General features: G+C 46.3%; 1 long non-coding RNA gene across 1 annotated transcript; it reads right to left on the reverse strand.

The window, feature by feature from the left end:
- Nucleotides 1–2,908: 2,908 nt before the first annotated feature.
- On the reverse strand, nt 2,909–5,189 carry LOC311609577. The gene is made up of 4 exons (XR_014783447.1): nt 5,061–5,189; nt 4,154–4,351; nt 3,843–3,933; nt 2,909–3,225 (listed from the first exon to the last, which is right to left on the reverse strand). It is a non-coding gene; the product is annotated as an uncharacterized lncRNA (long non-coding RNA).
- Nucleotides 5,190–14,713: the final 9,524 nt, after the last annotated feature.

Raw genomic sequence — 14,713 nt, forward strand, 5'->3', positions numbered from 1 at the left:
TCTCTGTCCCAATGACTCCATTCTGTCACTCTAATGGGAAAGCAGCGGCAGACAATGCATAAACAAATGCTCCTGGCCATGTTCCAATAAAACTTTATTTACAGAAACAGAGTGCTGGCCCAATCTGACCTGAGGAGGGCTGTATAGCTTGCCATCCTTGGTTTGTGTCCTGAATGGGTCTTTCTTGAGCACAGTGTTTCAGAGTGTGATGACGGACCACAATTGAGACAGCCCGGTTCCACTGGGGATGCGCTGCGTGACTTTGGGTAAGTCACCGACGGTCTCTGGAACAGTTTGATTTTCCCTTCAGTAAATTATGGGGTGGATCTGCATCAGAGGCTGAAAACTGGCAATCCAAGGTTGTATCTGGCTTGCAGATGTGTGTCACTTGGCCTACGCAGGAGCCAAGGCATTCTGAATTCATTTCCAGCATTTCAGATGGGGAGTGTTCATATAAAAATCCAGATTTCTGGCTACTCTTGAAATATCAGAAAATCTGGCACCCCTGAACCCACATTCCCTTGTGGCAGTCCTTGGCTCTGGATGAACACAAGGTCTGGTCTCTTGGGCTGGGTGTGCACCCTAAACACAACAGCCTCCGCACTGACCAGCTTCAGATGCTAAGGCTGTGGCTTGCCGCCTAAGCACTTGCGTTTGTGACCCCTTATGAGGCCTCTGTGCCTTTGATTTTACTTAGTAATCCAGTGTTTCCCTCTCAGTCCAAGCAGGCCCATCCGTGCTACACAGTGGGTGTTTGTGTTCTGCACTCCCCCACTTTGCCCCACAGTCCGTGGTCCTTGTTTGACAGCCATGTGGTAGTAGACAGCCTGAGTAGTAGTAGACAGTGCCCTGCTACATTGTACCAGTTAACACTTACAGTCAGTTCAGGGCCGCATGAGTGAGCGTGACAAACGATTGGGTTTGCTTGGGATGCTGGCATCCAATGGGCAGGAGAGCGACTACTAGGAGGCCCTTAGCTCTGTTGGCATTTTTGTTCATGTGCATGAAACCATCTTTCCAGCCAATAACTACTGACAAGAGCCTGTAGATTCATACTCTACCCTCTTGCATGCATCTCATGCATGCTCTTCATTGTCCTCTTAAGTTACCTGGAGCAACCTCAGTTGTCTCTTACTGGCTCCTGTGTTAGCTACCTGCCATTTTCCTTGATTCATTTCACCCAATTGGCTACAAGTGGGGTACGGAACCATCTCTCAAATAAATCACTTGTGCTAAAAGCCTAGTGTCGGGGTCCTGCTTCTTAAGATACCCAATGTCTTAGGAATCACAGCTACACATTGTTGAGGGTGGAGAAAATAGAGTCGAAAATACCAAGTCATGGTGGTGGTTTGAATAGCTGGATCAAACCACTCCTGAAACCCATAATAAATCTGCACTTTTTATTAGAAGATCCAAGGGTTTTCTATTGCTTCCCTCAAAGCACCCTGTTTGCTAAAAGTGCCATAAAAGTCTATAAATACAAGCAGGAAGTTATCAATCTAAATGGATAATTTAGTTCGTATCAAATTCTGTCCTAATGAATTAAGTAAAATTCAGGGCCGGAAACATATTTTTTTTAATATGTTCTTTTTTTCTTAACTTGTCTAACCAAAATGACCTTGGTTTGATTGCACTAGGATAGTATGCATATGGAAAGTTCCACACACTAGATGGACTTCAGCAAGTGTCTTTTAGATATACCCTGTTACAAAGATTATGCTGTGATGAATGCAACAAAAAGTGGCTGTCACTGTCTAGGCTGCCATTGATGGGTTGTTCACACATGCAGGAGGTTGGCAGTGTGCCCTGAGGAGGGCTAGCTCACCCAGAGGGCTTGGAGGCCACTGGGTGCCTGGAGATTCCTCTGTCTGTAACACCCCTCCCCCTGGTGCACCCCTACTCTGTCCTTTAGGGCACAGCAGAGCTGCTCAGCCACTCCAGTACAGGACTCTTCCCCTGAACTTCCCTTTAAAGGTGAACGCCCAGAGAGCCGTAGTGGTTCATCCTTGCTCACCCAGCTTTGTTGGTGGCAAGAGCTGTGGCTGACGTTCTGTTGCCTAAGTGTGTTGGCCTCCCCCAGGACCAGCTTCCTCTGGAGAACATGTCTAGAAACTTCCATCAAGGGACAGACTTGACCCTTGAGGGTTGCTCTTTAAATGAAAGGAGGTACGGTTTAGGGGGAAAGGTATTTACAGAAAGATTTTTTTTTTCTTGATCACTACCTGGCTTCTCTCCGCCACTAGAACATTCTAGAACTTCGAGCCCCTGCCAGTACTCACAGGAACCCATGCTAGCAGGTGGTCTTAAGAACTAACTTTCATCGTTCTGCTTCTCAAGAGAGGAGAAATGGGGGTGGAGGAATGCATATGGGCTCCCAGCTTTCAGATTCTCACTTGGAAAATATTTACAACATAGCTCAGTTCCAGCCTAGACAGCTCAGAATGGAGGCTGGCATCCCAGAGTCTCCTTCACAGGTTGCCTTGGTTACCTGGCATCTTTGATCTCATTTGTGAGAGCAGAGCTCTGTACCACAAAGCTTTCAGGGGACACACAAAGGATGTCTCTGTGACAAAGCTTGGGATGAGAACACCATGGAAAGGAATGGTGCAGGGCCAATTGCAGGGTAAACAAGGGCGTCACAAAATCCTAGTCACGCTCCAAGTGTGTGTCTGCCTACAATGATATGACTATGGGGAACAGGGGAACCCTAATCCATGAGCTCATTTTTAGCCATTGACACCAGGAGTATATATATCTCCTGGAAGGCAAGCAGAGGGCATCCAACACATTTGAGGGTACCGCCGGATAGGTGTTGCCTGAATGAGGACATTCGTTGCACATCTAGTGTGTGATGGGAGCTGCATTAAATACTTCACACAGCATCTCTCACTTTATCCTTGTGCCAGACCTTGGAGGCTAGGGGCTATTTATCTCATCATTTTAAAACAAGTATTTAAATAATTTGCATGGTTCTTTACTCAATCTGTAATAGCTTGTTACATCTTTAAGTAAAACACCTGTTTTAGGGGCAGAGCAGCGAGGGTACAAAGTGCCCCTGGCTTCATTGCCTCCACAGAGTCCGAGAATGGAGAATTTTGGAGTGGAACAGAGCAGAACCCATTCCTTCAAGGGACCAGCTGAAAATGCCTGCCTGGTTCTGGGAAGAAGATTCCAGAATTAATGTACAGAAGAGATGGAAGGGCTGTGTCAGATTCTGGGATCCACCTGGGTAGAGAATCACAAGAGGGCAGGGAAGATGGAATCAACCAGAGCCTGGAGATGGACACTGAGGAGAAAGCCTGGGGAATGGTGGCAGCTGAGTTCAGGGTTGGAGAAAGTTCTCAGAGGGTGGTGAAGCCATTGACATGGGCTGATTTCCCTCCCTTCCCCCCCCTCTTTCTTTATCTCTCTCCCCCTCTTCCATGAAGCTTGTTAAAGACGCCTCAACTCAGACCAGGGCAGACCTTGTCAACTTTTTTAACTCACACCCCATGACAAAGGCCAGCTTTGTTGGGCTTGACTGTGCATGTTATGAGTGTACTGTCTCCTTCAACTTAGGCAGGCAACCCCACTTGCACTTCCGTATCTTTTGCGAACCACTGCTCAAGAATAATCAATGGCAAATTGTAACTCTTTCCTGATCCCAGGGGCACACTCTAGTGCAGTGGTCAGGAGAGGTTGGGGCCCCTCAGCCACTACATCCAAATTCAACTATAAAATTAAGATGTTAGAAGCTGTTGCTGGGGCCTGGGGAGATGGCTCAGCTGGTAAAGTGCTTTCTATGGAAGAATGTGGACCTGATTTTTTTTTTCTCAACATCTGCCTAAAAAACAGGTACTTACAATGCCAGCACCGGGGAGGTAGACACCAGTAGATGCCATTGGCCAGTCAGCCTAGCTGAATAGATGAATTTCAAGTACAGAAATAGACACTCTAAAAAAAAAAAATAAGGTGGAGAGTGATTGAGGAGACACCTGACAGCAACCTCTGGTTTTCAAACACATACACGCACAGGTGTGCAAAGATACATGCGTGCACATATACATAGAACACGTACACACATGCATGCGTGCACTGTTCCTAGAAACCAACCAGGCCTGCTTATGAGTGTGAGCTACCAAAGTGTAGCACATCACAAGCAATGACATCATACCTTACGGTCCCCATGAGTCTACTTGAGGCTCTTGTCAATGCGTCATGCATGGATCAGAGAGCATGAAGTGGTCCTTTTCTAAATTCAGATGCTGGCTGTTTCCTCACACAAAGCCACAGCTCATGCGGGCCCAGCTCCACTCACAGGCCAGCAGAGCTCAGGCAACATCTGCTCGGCGCATGTTCTTGGCATGTCTCCCTGTGGGTTAGGTACACCATAACAGGGAAGCTTGTCACGTGCTATGACCCGATCTATTGTATTTGAGGTTTTTTTTTCCCTCCCTCTTTAATAATGCTGCGTCTCCCACTTCCCTAAATGTGATCACAAATCGTAAGCCAGAGTTAGATATCACGTTTGTCTGAACTTGGAAATGAAATCTTAAACTGCTCCCATTTCACGTCTTCAGATGGCTTTAATTAAAGTGTACCTTAAAGGTTGTAAAATGAGATGCATTGGGAAAAAAAATCACAGTGTCAAAACTTGGTGTGTGTGTGTGTGAATCAGAGGTCTCCTGTTATTGTACAACCAAGGTGAAAATGTAGAAATAATTTATACCATAGATGTGGAGGCTGATGTGGGAAAGAATTGTCATCTAGACCAGAAGTAGGCAGACTTTTCTACAAGTGGCTGGACAGTGGGTATTTCTAGCTTGGAGAAGACAGCGCACCGTCTGCATGGTGGTTATGTGTGGCTCTGCCCACCATGCAAAAGCAGCCATGAACAACACGTAAGAGATGGCCGCGGCTTTGTGCTAACTATACGTTATTTACGGACCCTGAAATTTAAATTACATACGCTTTTTCCTGTGTCATGCAGTACTATTGCCCTTTTAATTCTTCCCCCAAATTGACAGATACGGAAACTGTTCATAAATCATGAGCTATAATTTGCTGTTTGAATCGATAACCTTGAACTGGATGTTGCTGTCATCAATTGAATTAGCTTTCTGATGATCAACTCCAAAAGACGGATGTAGACACCACAGGAAAAGGACAGAGCTGTGTGAGAAAGGAAGGAGCTTGCTTCAACTACTGGCAGCGTTTGGCTTCTTCTCTTGGCTGTGGTTCCGTGGATGTCAACATCATAATTACTCACGGAACTCTGTGCTACAGCCTATGCTTCCTTGTATGCCTATAAATGCTTTGTAATGCAAACATTTGAAAACAAACAGCATGGAAACTAATGTGTAGCATAGGCTGTGGGGGAGTGCTGCTGCAGTAGCTCAGTTGGTAAAGTGCCTGCGGCACAAGAAAAAGGACCCGAGTTTGATCCCCAGCACCCACATACAAAGCTTTGTTTGGGATGCGCCTGTGATCCCAGCGCTGGAGAGGCAGAGACAGAAGGAATCATGGCTTGTTGGACAACCAGTCGCTGAGCTCCAGGGTTACTGAGAGACCTGTCTCAGAAATAAAGTGGACAGTGCTTGAGGAAGATGGTCAATGCCAGCTCCTGCATCTAAATACATACATACATATGCGCATGTATGCCCCCCCCACATGTACACACACACCAGCACATACCTACACACACATGAAAATATGCTTTTCATCAACTGGGTAATTATCAAAGCTATTACCAGCAATTTGACCTTTCGAAATTCAGTTGTAAGCAACTCATTTCTTCATTTTCAGCACAGTTAAGTTTCATGTATGACTTTGGAGAGGGGGAGTAATTCTGTTGCTAAATATGTTTTACAATGAGTGTCTTGCCAGCCCTGTCCAGTAGAACCACCCATGATGGTGGGAATGTTCTATCTGCCCCTATGAGGCGACTGTGTCCAACAGGGCAAGGATTATTTGCCTTTTTATATTCTGAATGTTGGTCCAAGGTCAAATCTCAGATGCATCATCAGGCAGCTATGATGGCTTCCCTGATTTTCCTTTCTTATTCTCTTTCTTTCCCTTTCTCTTTCTTTCCCTTTCTCTCTTTCTTTCTTTCTTTCATTTATTTATTTGCCGGGCAGTGGTGGTGCACGCCTTTAATCCTAGCACTTGGGAGGCAGGGGCAGGTGGATCTCTGTGAGTTCAAGGCCAGCCTGGTCTAAAAAGTGAGCCCAGGATGGCTAAGGCTACACAGAGAAACCCTGTCTCGAAAAACCAACCAACAACAATATTTATTTATTTATTTATTTATTTATTATGTATACAGTGCTCGCCTGCATGAACACCTGCAGGCCAGAAGAGGGCATCAGATCACATTATAGACGGTTGTGAGCCACCATGTGGTTGCTGGGAATTGAACTCAAGACCTCTGGAACCTGTGTTCTTAATCACTGAGCCATCGCTCCAGCCCCCCACCCGCCAATTTTTCTTTCATTTTGCAAAATTCACATACTAATAATGGCTTCCTGACAGTGGAGTTGAGAAGACTAAGGGGCAAAGGCTGGGCCAGGGAGATGCCTCGATGGGCAGAAGCTTAGTGTTAAGCTTGATGACCTCAGTCCAACACCAGGGACTCACATGGTAGAAGGAGAGAAGTAACTCCTACAGACAGTTCTCTGACCTCCACATGTATGAAGTGTTATCGTTCTTGCTAAGTGTCATGTCTGGCCCATACTAAGAGCTTAATGAAGTTTCCTTTCTAAAACGACCTTTAAAAATAAAAAATTAAAAAAAAAAAATCTTTGCGTATGCTCATGCGCACACGTATATGCCATGATCCATCAGTGGAAGTCAGGGTACAATCTTGGGATTCAGGCAGGTTCAGCACTGCATGCTGCAGGCTAGATAGCTCACAAGCTCCCAGTCATTTCTCTGCCTCCACGGGCCGTCGCACTGTAGAAGTGCTGGGACGACAGACAGATCGGCATCTGGCTTTAAATAGGCTGTAAGGATCAGGCGTCAGGTCCTCACGCTTCTGCGGCAAATGCTTCTCGCCCCGCGGAGCCATCTTCTCAGCCGCAAAGCAAAAGATGAAGCCGAGGCTCCCTCGGCTAATAAATGGCAGAGCTGGACTGTAGTCCAGATCAATCCAAGTTCGCCTGGATCTCTTTTGAGTCGCCAATGAGCCTGACACGGTAATGGAGTGATCAAAGCGATCAAAACTTTGAGGTGTGGCTTATTCTATTCCAGCAGAACAGAGTAGCCTTGAAGTCTCCTGGGTGTCTCTGTGTTTATGTGGGGAGAGACTGTCTTTAAATGCTGAATGAGTAAATGAATTCAAAGCAGCGTTAACAGGAAGCTGCCTGCAGCCCCAAGTCTTACACACTTGCCCATGAGCCGGGCAGCCTTCCATTTAACAGGAACTTAAGTTACAGGGCAGGGGGGAAAAAAACGAACCCGCTGAATCCCAGCAACAAGCAAGCCTTTAAAAATTGACTTTGACAAGCTTGTTTCCCCTTGAACTTTTCCCAGGCTGGCTTTCTCAGAAAGTAATGACACTTGTCCCGAAAGTCATCTCGGAGTCTGCAAACCGCACTTGGCCTGCACACATTTCTAACAGGCGGGGCAGAGATGGGGGAGGGGATTAAAGCTGCCCCCCCCATCCCCCCGCCCCCCTGACTTTTAAAGACTAATGTTTATGACTCTGTCCTTGGTGCTTTGATGTGTTATCCTGGATGGATGGCGCAGCCGGCCACATTGTTTGTGGGAGTGATTGAGTTTCTTTTTTTTTCTTTTTAATCAGATTCCTATACAGAATATCAGGGTGGGGGAGATTACAGTGAGCTTTTGGAATTCGGATGGGATGGGTTGGGTCGCTAGTGGTGTGGGAATTTGTCTAACTTGGGTTTTGCTGGTGGTAGTTGGATGCTGGGTCTGGGGCAGATGGCCTACTGGGGACTCAACTCTGCGACCCCAGAGCCCCATCGGCATGACTCTCACGTAGCCGGGATCCTAGACATGTGGTTAGCCTGGGCCAGGCACAGTCAGGGCTCTGCTGGAGGCCAGAGGGCCAGGGAAGAGATAAAAGACAGACTGTCTCTCCACAAAGCACAGAATGCCCCCCATCCAGCAGCTGCTTTAACAAGGAATCAGCGGGTTCTCTCTCTCTCTCTCTCTCTCTCTCTCTCTCTCTCTCTCTCTCTCTCTCATCGACTTGTTGGCTGATTCAGCCCCTAGCCTCAAGTCCTGGCACATGGCTTTTTCCCACCCCAGCACTGACCCTGCTTGCTCTGGCCACCAGTATCTATCCCCTGAATCACTATGGGTTACCATGTCCTGCCATGACAACAGCTGAGGATGGGGGGGGGGGAGCCCTTCCATTGCCTGTGGATGGCCCAAAATGGATAGGCTACAGGCCAAGTGCCAGAGGGTCCCCTCTCTGCCTTTCCTTGGGCTCTGTATCAGAGCAGGAAGCAAGGCCCCAGCAGGGCTTGCTCTTTGGAGGAGCAGAGGAAAAAAAGAAAAAGGTGTGCAGTGTGGAAACCCACCCGGAAAGCAGGTGTCCTCAGCCACAGTCCCTGCCCCCTCCCTCCCCCAAACTCAATATGATGGAACCAAGTAGACTCAAAGCTGGCCAAGAGATGTTGAATTTGGTTGGAATTATCTCAAAGAGAGGACTTAACATTGTGACTCACTTGGATCCAAGCTGTGCCAGACCCAATTTCTGAGCAGATGACCTTTTCCCTCCTGATCCCCCCTCCCCTAAAGAGAGACAGGGCAGGTGGCCCATCTGTCCTCCTACCTCCCTGGTCCTCAGCTGGGAGGACCCAAATGGGGGTGTTTGACTTGCAAATGTGAGGAACCTTTAGCCCAGCTGGGAAGTAGGCAGGTGAAGGGGTTACAGTCTCTTCCTGAGCTTCACTAACTACCACAGTTTCCATTTTGGATTTTTTTTGGAATGAATATATATATATATATATATATATATATATATATATATATATATATATGATCAAAGTTGACATTAAAGTAAACCAACTTCAGATAAGCTGATCACCTTAAAATTAGAATCCCCTAAAAATGTAGGCCAAGCAGCCTCATAACCCATGAAGGGATTTTTTTTTCCATTGAACAAGTGGGGGGGCGGGGGCTGGGTCTCAACAGAGACTCCGGCTATTGTTGAGAGCTCTTTGATAGGGGCCCCTTAAATGAAAATTATCAAATGGCTGTTTAAAACATGCACCCTTTTGTTTGATTAGCCCACTGCAGATAACCTTTATTAAACCTGATCTGAAATTACAGGCGCGGCCGGGGGCTCCTTTGATGCCGCGACTGTTTTGCTTCCTGTTTATAGAGTGCTACACGTTGCACCAGGAGATAAAGCTGTTCTAAGGGATATTAAGACATAAGAGTCCCTTGGCTATTTGCTGGCACTGTTTTGATGTTTTCTTGCTCCCTAGAAATTAGCATATCCTTTTCAAAGGCTGTCTCTGATGAGAGTAATCCTTTGCCATGATGTATTTGCTAAAAGTCATCAATGATAGTGTATTGTGTAAAGAGATGACACATAAAAGGCATGATGCTAGATTATTGATAATGAAGCAACTTGTGTAACGGTTGCTTTTGGCTTTTCTGAAACATACGTTGACACCATAAATACACTGGGTTTATATTAATGAGGATTTAATGCTTCAGAGAGTTTAAAGAAACTTGCATGGATCAGCTCTGCAAAGGAAAGAGCTGGTGGGGGGGGGGGGCAAGTTTAGCAGTTTCACTAATTTTACTAAGTTATGTTCAATCAAAATGTTTTACTGCCTCGGAAGTAAAAAATGCTTTTTTAAAAACCTCCTGTTTTTCTTTGTTTATGTAGCTTGGAGCTGATGACTAAGAATGAGAGCATGGGACAAATTTAAGGGGAAGATTTGCCCACACACCTAGAGTGTTTTTAAAGGAAAACTAAGTAAAAGGGAGCGGGGGAGAGGGGGGGAAGGAATGACAGGAAAATGGAAGAAAGGAAGACACAGGACGGGGAGAAATAAAAATTGGGAAGAAAGCCGAATGAGGAGGAGAAAGGGAAAAGAAAAAAGTAAAGAGCGAGAGAAACTAAGGAAAAGAATAATGAAGAGTTAGAAAAGACGAGCAAGAGCCAAGAAGCAAAACAGGAAGGGAAACAAGAGAAAGAAAAGAGGTAGAAGAAAAAGGTCTGAAGAGGAGTGGAGGGGAAAAGGAGAGGCAAGGAAAGTATGAAGGACACAGAAAGGGGGAGGTGGGGAGGGGGAAAGGAAAAAAAGAATAGCAACAGGGAAAAGAAAGAGGGTAAGGCAGGCAGGTAGGTAGCTCTGAAGGCAGGCAGCAGGCAGCAGGCAGCAGGAAGGCAGGGAGGCAGGCAGCAGGCAGCAGGAAGGCAGGGAGGCAGGCAGCAGGCAAGCAGGCAGGCAGGGAGGCAGGCAGCAGGAAGGCAGCGAGGCAGGCAGCAGGCAAGCAGGCAGGCAGGGAGGAAGGGAGGCAGGCAGGCAAGCAGCAAGAAGGCAGCAGGCAGAGGGCAAGCAGCAGGCAGGCAGACAGGTAGGCAGGTATGTAGGTAGGTCTGAAGGTAGGCAGGCAGGCAGGAAGGCAGGCTGTAGCACGCAAGTGGGCATGTAGGCAGGCAGCAGGCAACAGGCAGGCAAGCGATCAGAGAGGCAGGAAGGGACATGCTATTGGCCTGCACATTGTTTAAGAAAAAAGTTGGAGCCAGACTTAGCTCAAAAAGCATTTTAAATTTGTCCCACCTAAAGCAATCTATAGATACCCTTAGTTTTTGTTTGTTTGTTTGGTTTGGTTTTGTTTGGTTTTTGTTTTGTTTTGTTTGTTTGTTTTTTGTTTTTGAGACAGGGTTTCTCTGTGTAGCCTTGGCTACCCTGGACTTGCTGTAGTCCAGGCTGGCCTCGAACTCACAGTAATCCATCTACCTCTGCCTGCCAAGTGCTGGATTAAAGTCGTGTGCTGCCACGCCCGGCAGATACCTTTAGTTTCTAGTTGGTTTTTCTAGAAGCTTAGATTTGAAGGAAGCTGAGCTGTTATTTCCTGGCCATCCCCTGCTTCCAAGCAGAACTGACTCCAGACTTACTCACGTAAGACAATTCTTGAATCTGGACTTTTTCTGTGGGGATCTGGTGTTATGTGATTTCCTTTTGGGGTTACTGGAAAGTACAGAACGAAGTGTGCAGGCCCTGGCCAAAGGATACCCTCCTATTCACTGACCTCACTGCCCATCGATGCCAAGCTAGCAGCTAAGACACCCACAGCAGGAACTGGTTCTTAGAAACCCGTATGCATGAAAAGAATAAAATGATTCAAGTGAGGAGCTTTCTTTTGTCTGCCTCCCTACGCATCGAACATGTGTGGGACCGTCTATTTAAAGATCAGCAATCTTTTCTTAATTATTTACCCATTGTTCTTGGGCTGAGGTTTAGAGTGTTTTTCACTTGAATGTTTGATTCCAATTTGGAAGACATAGAAGGGGGCAGGGAGAGAGCTAAGAAGGGCAGAGGTAAGAATGGCACCAGGAGTGGCCTCTGGGCACTGAAGCTTTCTCGGGGGGGGGGGGGGGAGAACACTTTTGTGGTTATGTCCCAAAGGCTATATTGATGCCTTTTACAAATTCAAAACTAAATTGAGGACCAGGAGAAACTGTTATTATAGTTATCATCACCCAATGGACAATTCTTCCCTCCTCCTAAGTGAACACGCCTGCTCCAGACATTCTCGCATCGTGTGTATGGATGTGCGCGTGTTCCTGTGTGTCCAGGTACACAATGTGTGCAGGTGTACGTGCACTTGTGTGTATGTGTGTGTACATGTGGAGGTAGGAGGACAGCCTTGGGTGTTGCCCCTACATACCAATTGCCTTCGGTTTTTGTTTTTGTTTCATTTGTTTGTTTTAGGTTGTCTTGTTTTGTTTGAGACAAGGTGACTTACTGACCTGGGACTCACCAGGTGGGCTAGCTTGGCAGTAAGTCACAGGGATCCAAAAATCTCATCTCCGTAGCATGGAGACCACAAGATAACAAGTGTTGGGGGCTGGAGAGATGGCTCAGAGGTTAAGAAGATGGGCTGTTCTTCCAAAGGTCCTGAGTTCAATTCCAAGCAACCACATGGTGGAACACAACCATCTATACTGAGATCTGGTGCTCTCTTCTGTAGACATGCAGGCAAAATACTGTATAAATAATAAATAAATATTCTTTTAAAAATTGCTCTTAAAAAAAAAAGATAACAAGTGTGGTCCACCATACCCCCCAGTGTGTGTGTGTGTGTGTACACGCACATTGTGTAGAAAGGCACATATTCACAAACATGTGAAGGCCAGAAGCTAGTGTCCTTTGTCTTTCTTAAGCACTCTTCACCCTTTTAGCCTTGAGACTAGCCCCAAAGTTTATTGATACAGCCATGAAATGGCCACTGAGCTTTAAAGGACCCACTTATCAGTTCCCCTCCAGTGTTGGGGTACTGTATGGGGGAGGGGGTCACCACTGTGTTCTCCTTCTATGTAAGACTCATCTGGAGCTATTCCTAAAGCACAGAAGCCCTTGGGAGGCAACTGGGCCTGGTTTAGAGATGAAGGACTTCACCCTTGTTTTAGGGGTTTGAAAGGCAGTAAATAGTTGAGAATTGATCTGTGTGCTGTTTCATGAGGCAAGCCCACTGACCCACTGTGCTAGTCAAGATGTCAAGGCCAAGTCAAGCGAATTCACGGGCCAGTGTCCATGGACCACACTCTGAGTGCTCTCCTCTGGAATAGGCAACCCTCGTAGGCCTTAGTTACTTAGTGTCTTTTATATTAGAAAAGGGATGCTTGACGCTACTGAGATGGGGTGGGGGGGTTAGGAAATGACAGTGAACAGGATAGATCATTTAATCAGTGACTTGGGAGGCTATAAAAATGCCACGTACTCAAGGGCTACAGACTGACGTCACCTTGGGAGCTGTGGCAACTGTGATTTATTACACTGCTTGTGGGTTGTAACGTTGACAGTGACAGCTCATTTCAACTCGCCCATGAATAACTTTTCAAGACAGGAAAATAGAGATGAAGAAGTTGTGAGCAAGAGCAGCGTCACATGTACTAACGTGTCAAAATGGGAAGATTCCTACAGTTTTGTTCATTGGTTGGTTTGGTTTGGGTTTTTTTGTTGTTGTTGTTTTTGTTTATTTTGTTTTGTTTTGTTTTTTTGCTATTTCAGTAATTGAACTTAGGGCCTTGTGTATGCTGTGCAAGAACCCTTCCACTGAGCTATGTTTTCCAATTCCTTTTGTATATTTTATCTGGGGACAGGATCTAAGTTTCTAGATAGACATTGAGCTTGTTTGCCTCTGAATCTTGGATAACTGGGATTAAAGGTACATGTCCGTAGGCTTCCTGCTACTGTGTGTGTGTGTGTGTGTGTGTGTGTGTGTGTTGTGCATGTGTATAGGCATGCATGTAAAGTCCAGAGGCTGACGTTGACTGTGTTGACTGTCTATTTATTTATTTACTTATTCGTTTGAGAGAGGTTCTCTCAATGAACCCAGAGCTCACCAATTGGGCTAGACTGACTGGCTGGCACACCCCAAAAGCTCTTCCTGTCTCTGCCTTCCTTCTGCTGGGGTTACTGATTTGTACTACCATACCCAGCTCTTACATGCTTGTGCAACAAGCACCCTACCAACCAAGCCCTCTCCCTGGCTCCCTGGAAATACTCTTCAAAAAGGCCAGTCAACAAGTCCTACAGCCTGTCAGGAGACAGTTTCAGCAGGTCAGCATAGATAATGAGGTGAAGCACTTATGTCCCTCTAATGGCCTTGAGATAAATGCTGCCAAGAGACTCCAACAGCAGATCGCATCGCAAAACATGACAGGACACTTGTTGCAAGCAAGGTGCCGCCGTGTGGCACACCCAGTAATTAGCTTCCTTACATGCAACAGGATTTATAAATAGAAATACAAACAAGGAAACCTTTTGGGGGAAAAGAGCGCGGTATTCACAGAAGCATTTTATAAGCTTAGAGTAATGAATTAACCAAGTTAAGATATAAAAATTGTCACAGGAAGAGGGAATTTCAGGAAAGTAGGTTAGCAGTTTTTTCAGAATGATAAGCATTTACTCAACAAACCATGTTTCTGTTGCATCTGTGTGTTGCAGGTGCTTTCAGAAAGGCAGGAACATACTATTTGAAGAATGAGAAAAGATTAATACGCCATCTTGGCTTCAAAGTAATACCTATCAGGGGTTCAGATAACGGTGCCCACTGGGTAATGTGTCTGCCACACAAACATGAGGCTTTGAGTTTAGACCCCATGAACCCTCATGAAAAAGCCAGAGATGGCGACATTTGTTTGTAACCCCCACACTGGGGAGGCAGAGAAAGGAGAATTTCACCCCCCCCCCCCAGGTTGCTGGCCAGTCGATCTGAGTTGATGAGCTACAGGCTCAATGAGAGACTCTCCCTCAAAAACTTAAGGTGGAGAACAAATTGAAGTGTCTCCCTGAAGTCAACCCCTGGCTGCCATTCATGTGCCTGTCCACACTTATGAACATATTCACACACACACTTGCACATGCGTACACACACAAGGTGCTTCCACGGGGAGGCAGGAAGAAGCCACAAGCTTGTCGGGGCGTAACATGGCTCTGTGGGAAGACACAGTTGGAGGGAGTAGCTGCTGTGGATTGTACCTTGAGCGTAATGGGGGTCAGACTCAGAGAGGACTCCGTGG

The sequence above is a fragment of the Acomys minous genome (assembly GCF_964271855.1).
Source record: "Acomys minous genome assembly, chromosome: 12".
NCBI lineage: Eukaryota > Metazoa > Chordata > Mammalia > Rodentia > Muridae > Acomys > Acomys minous.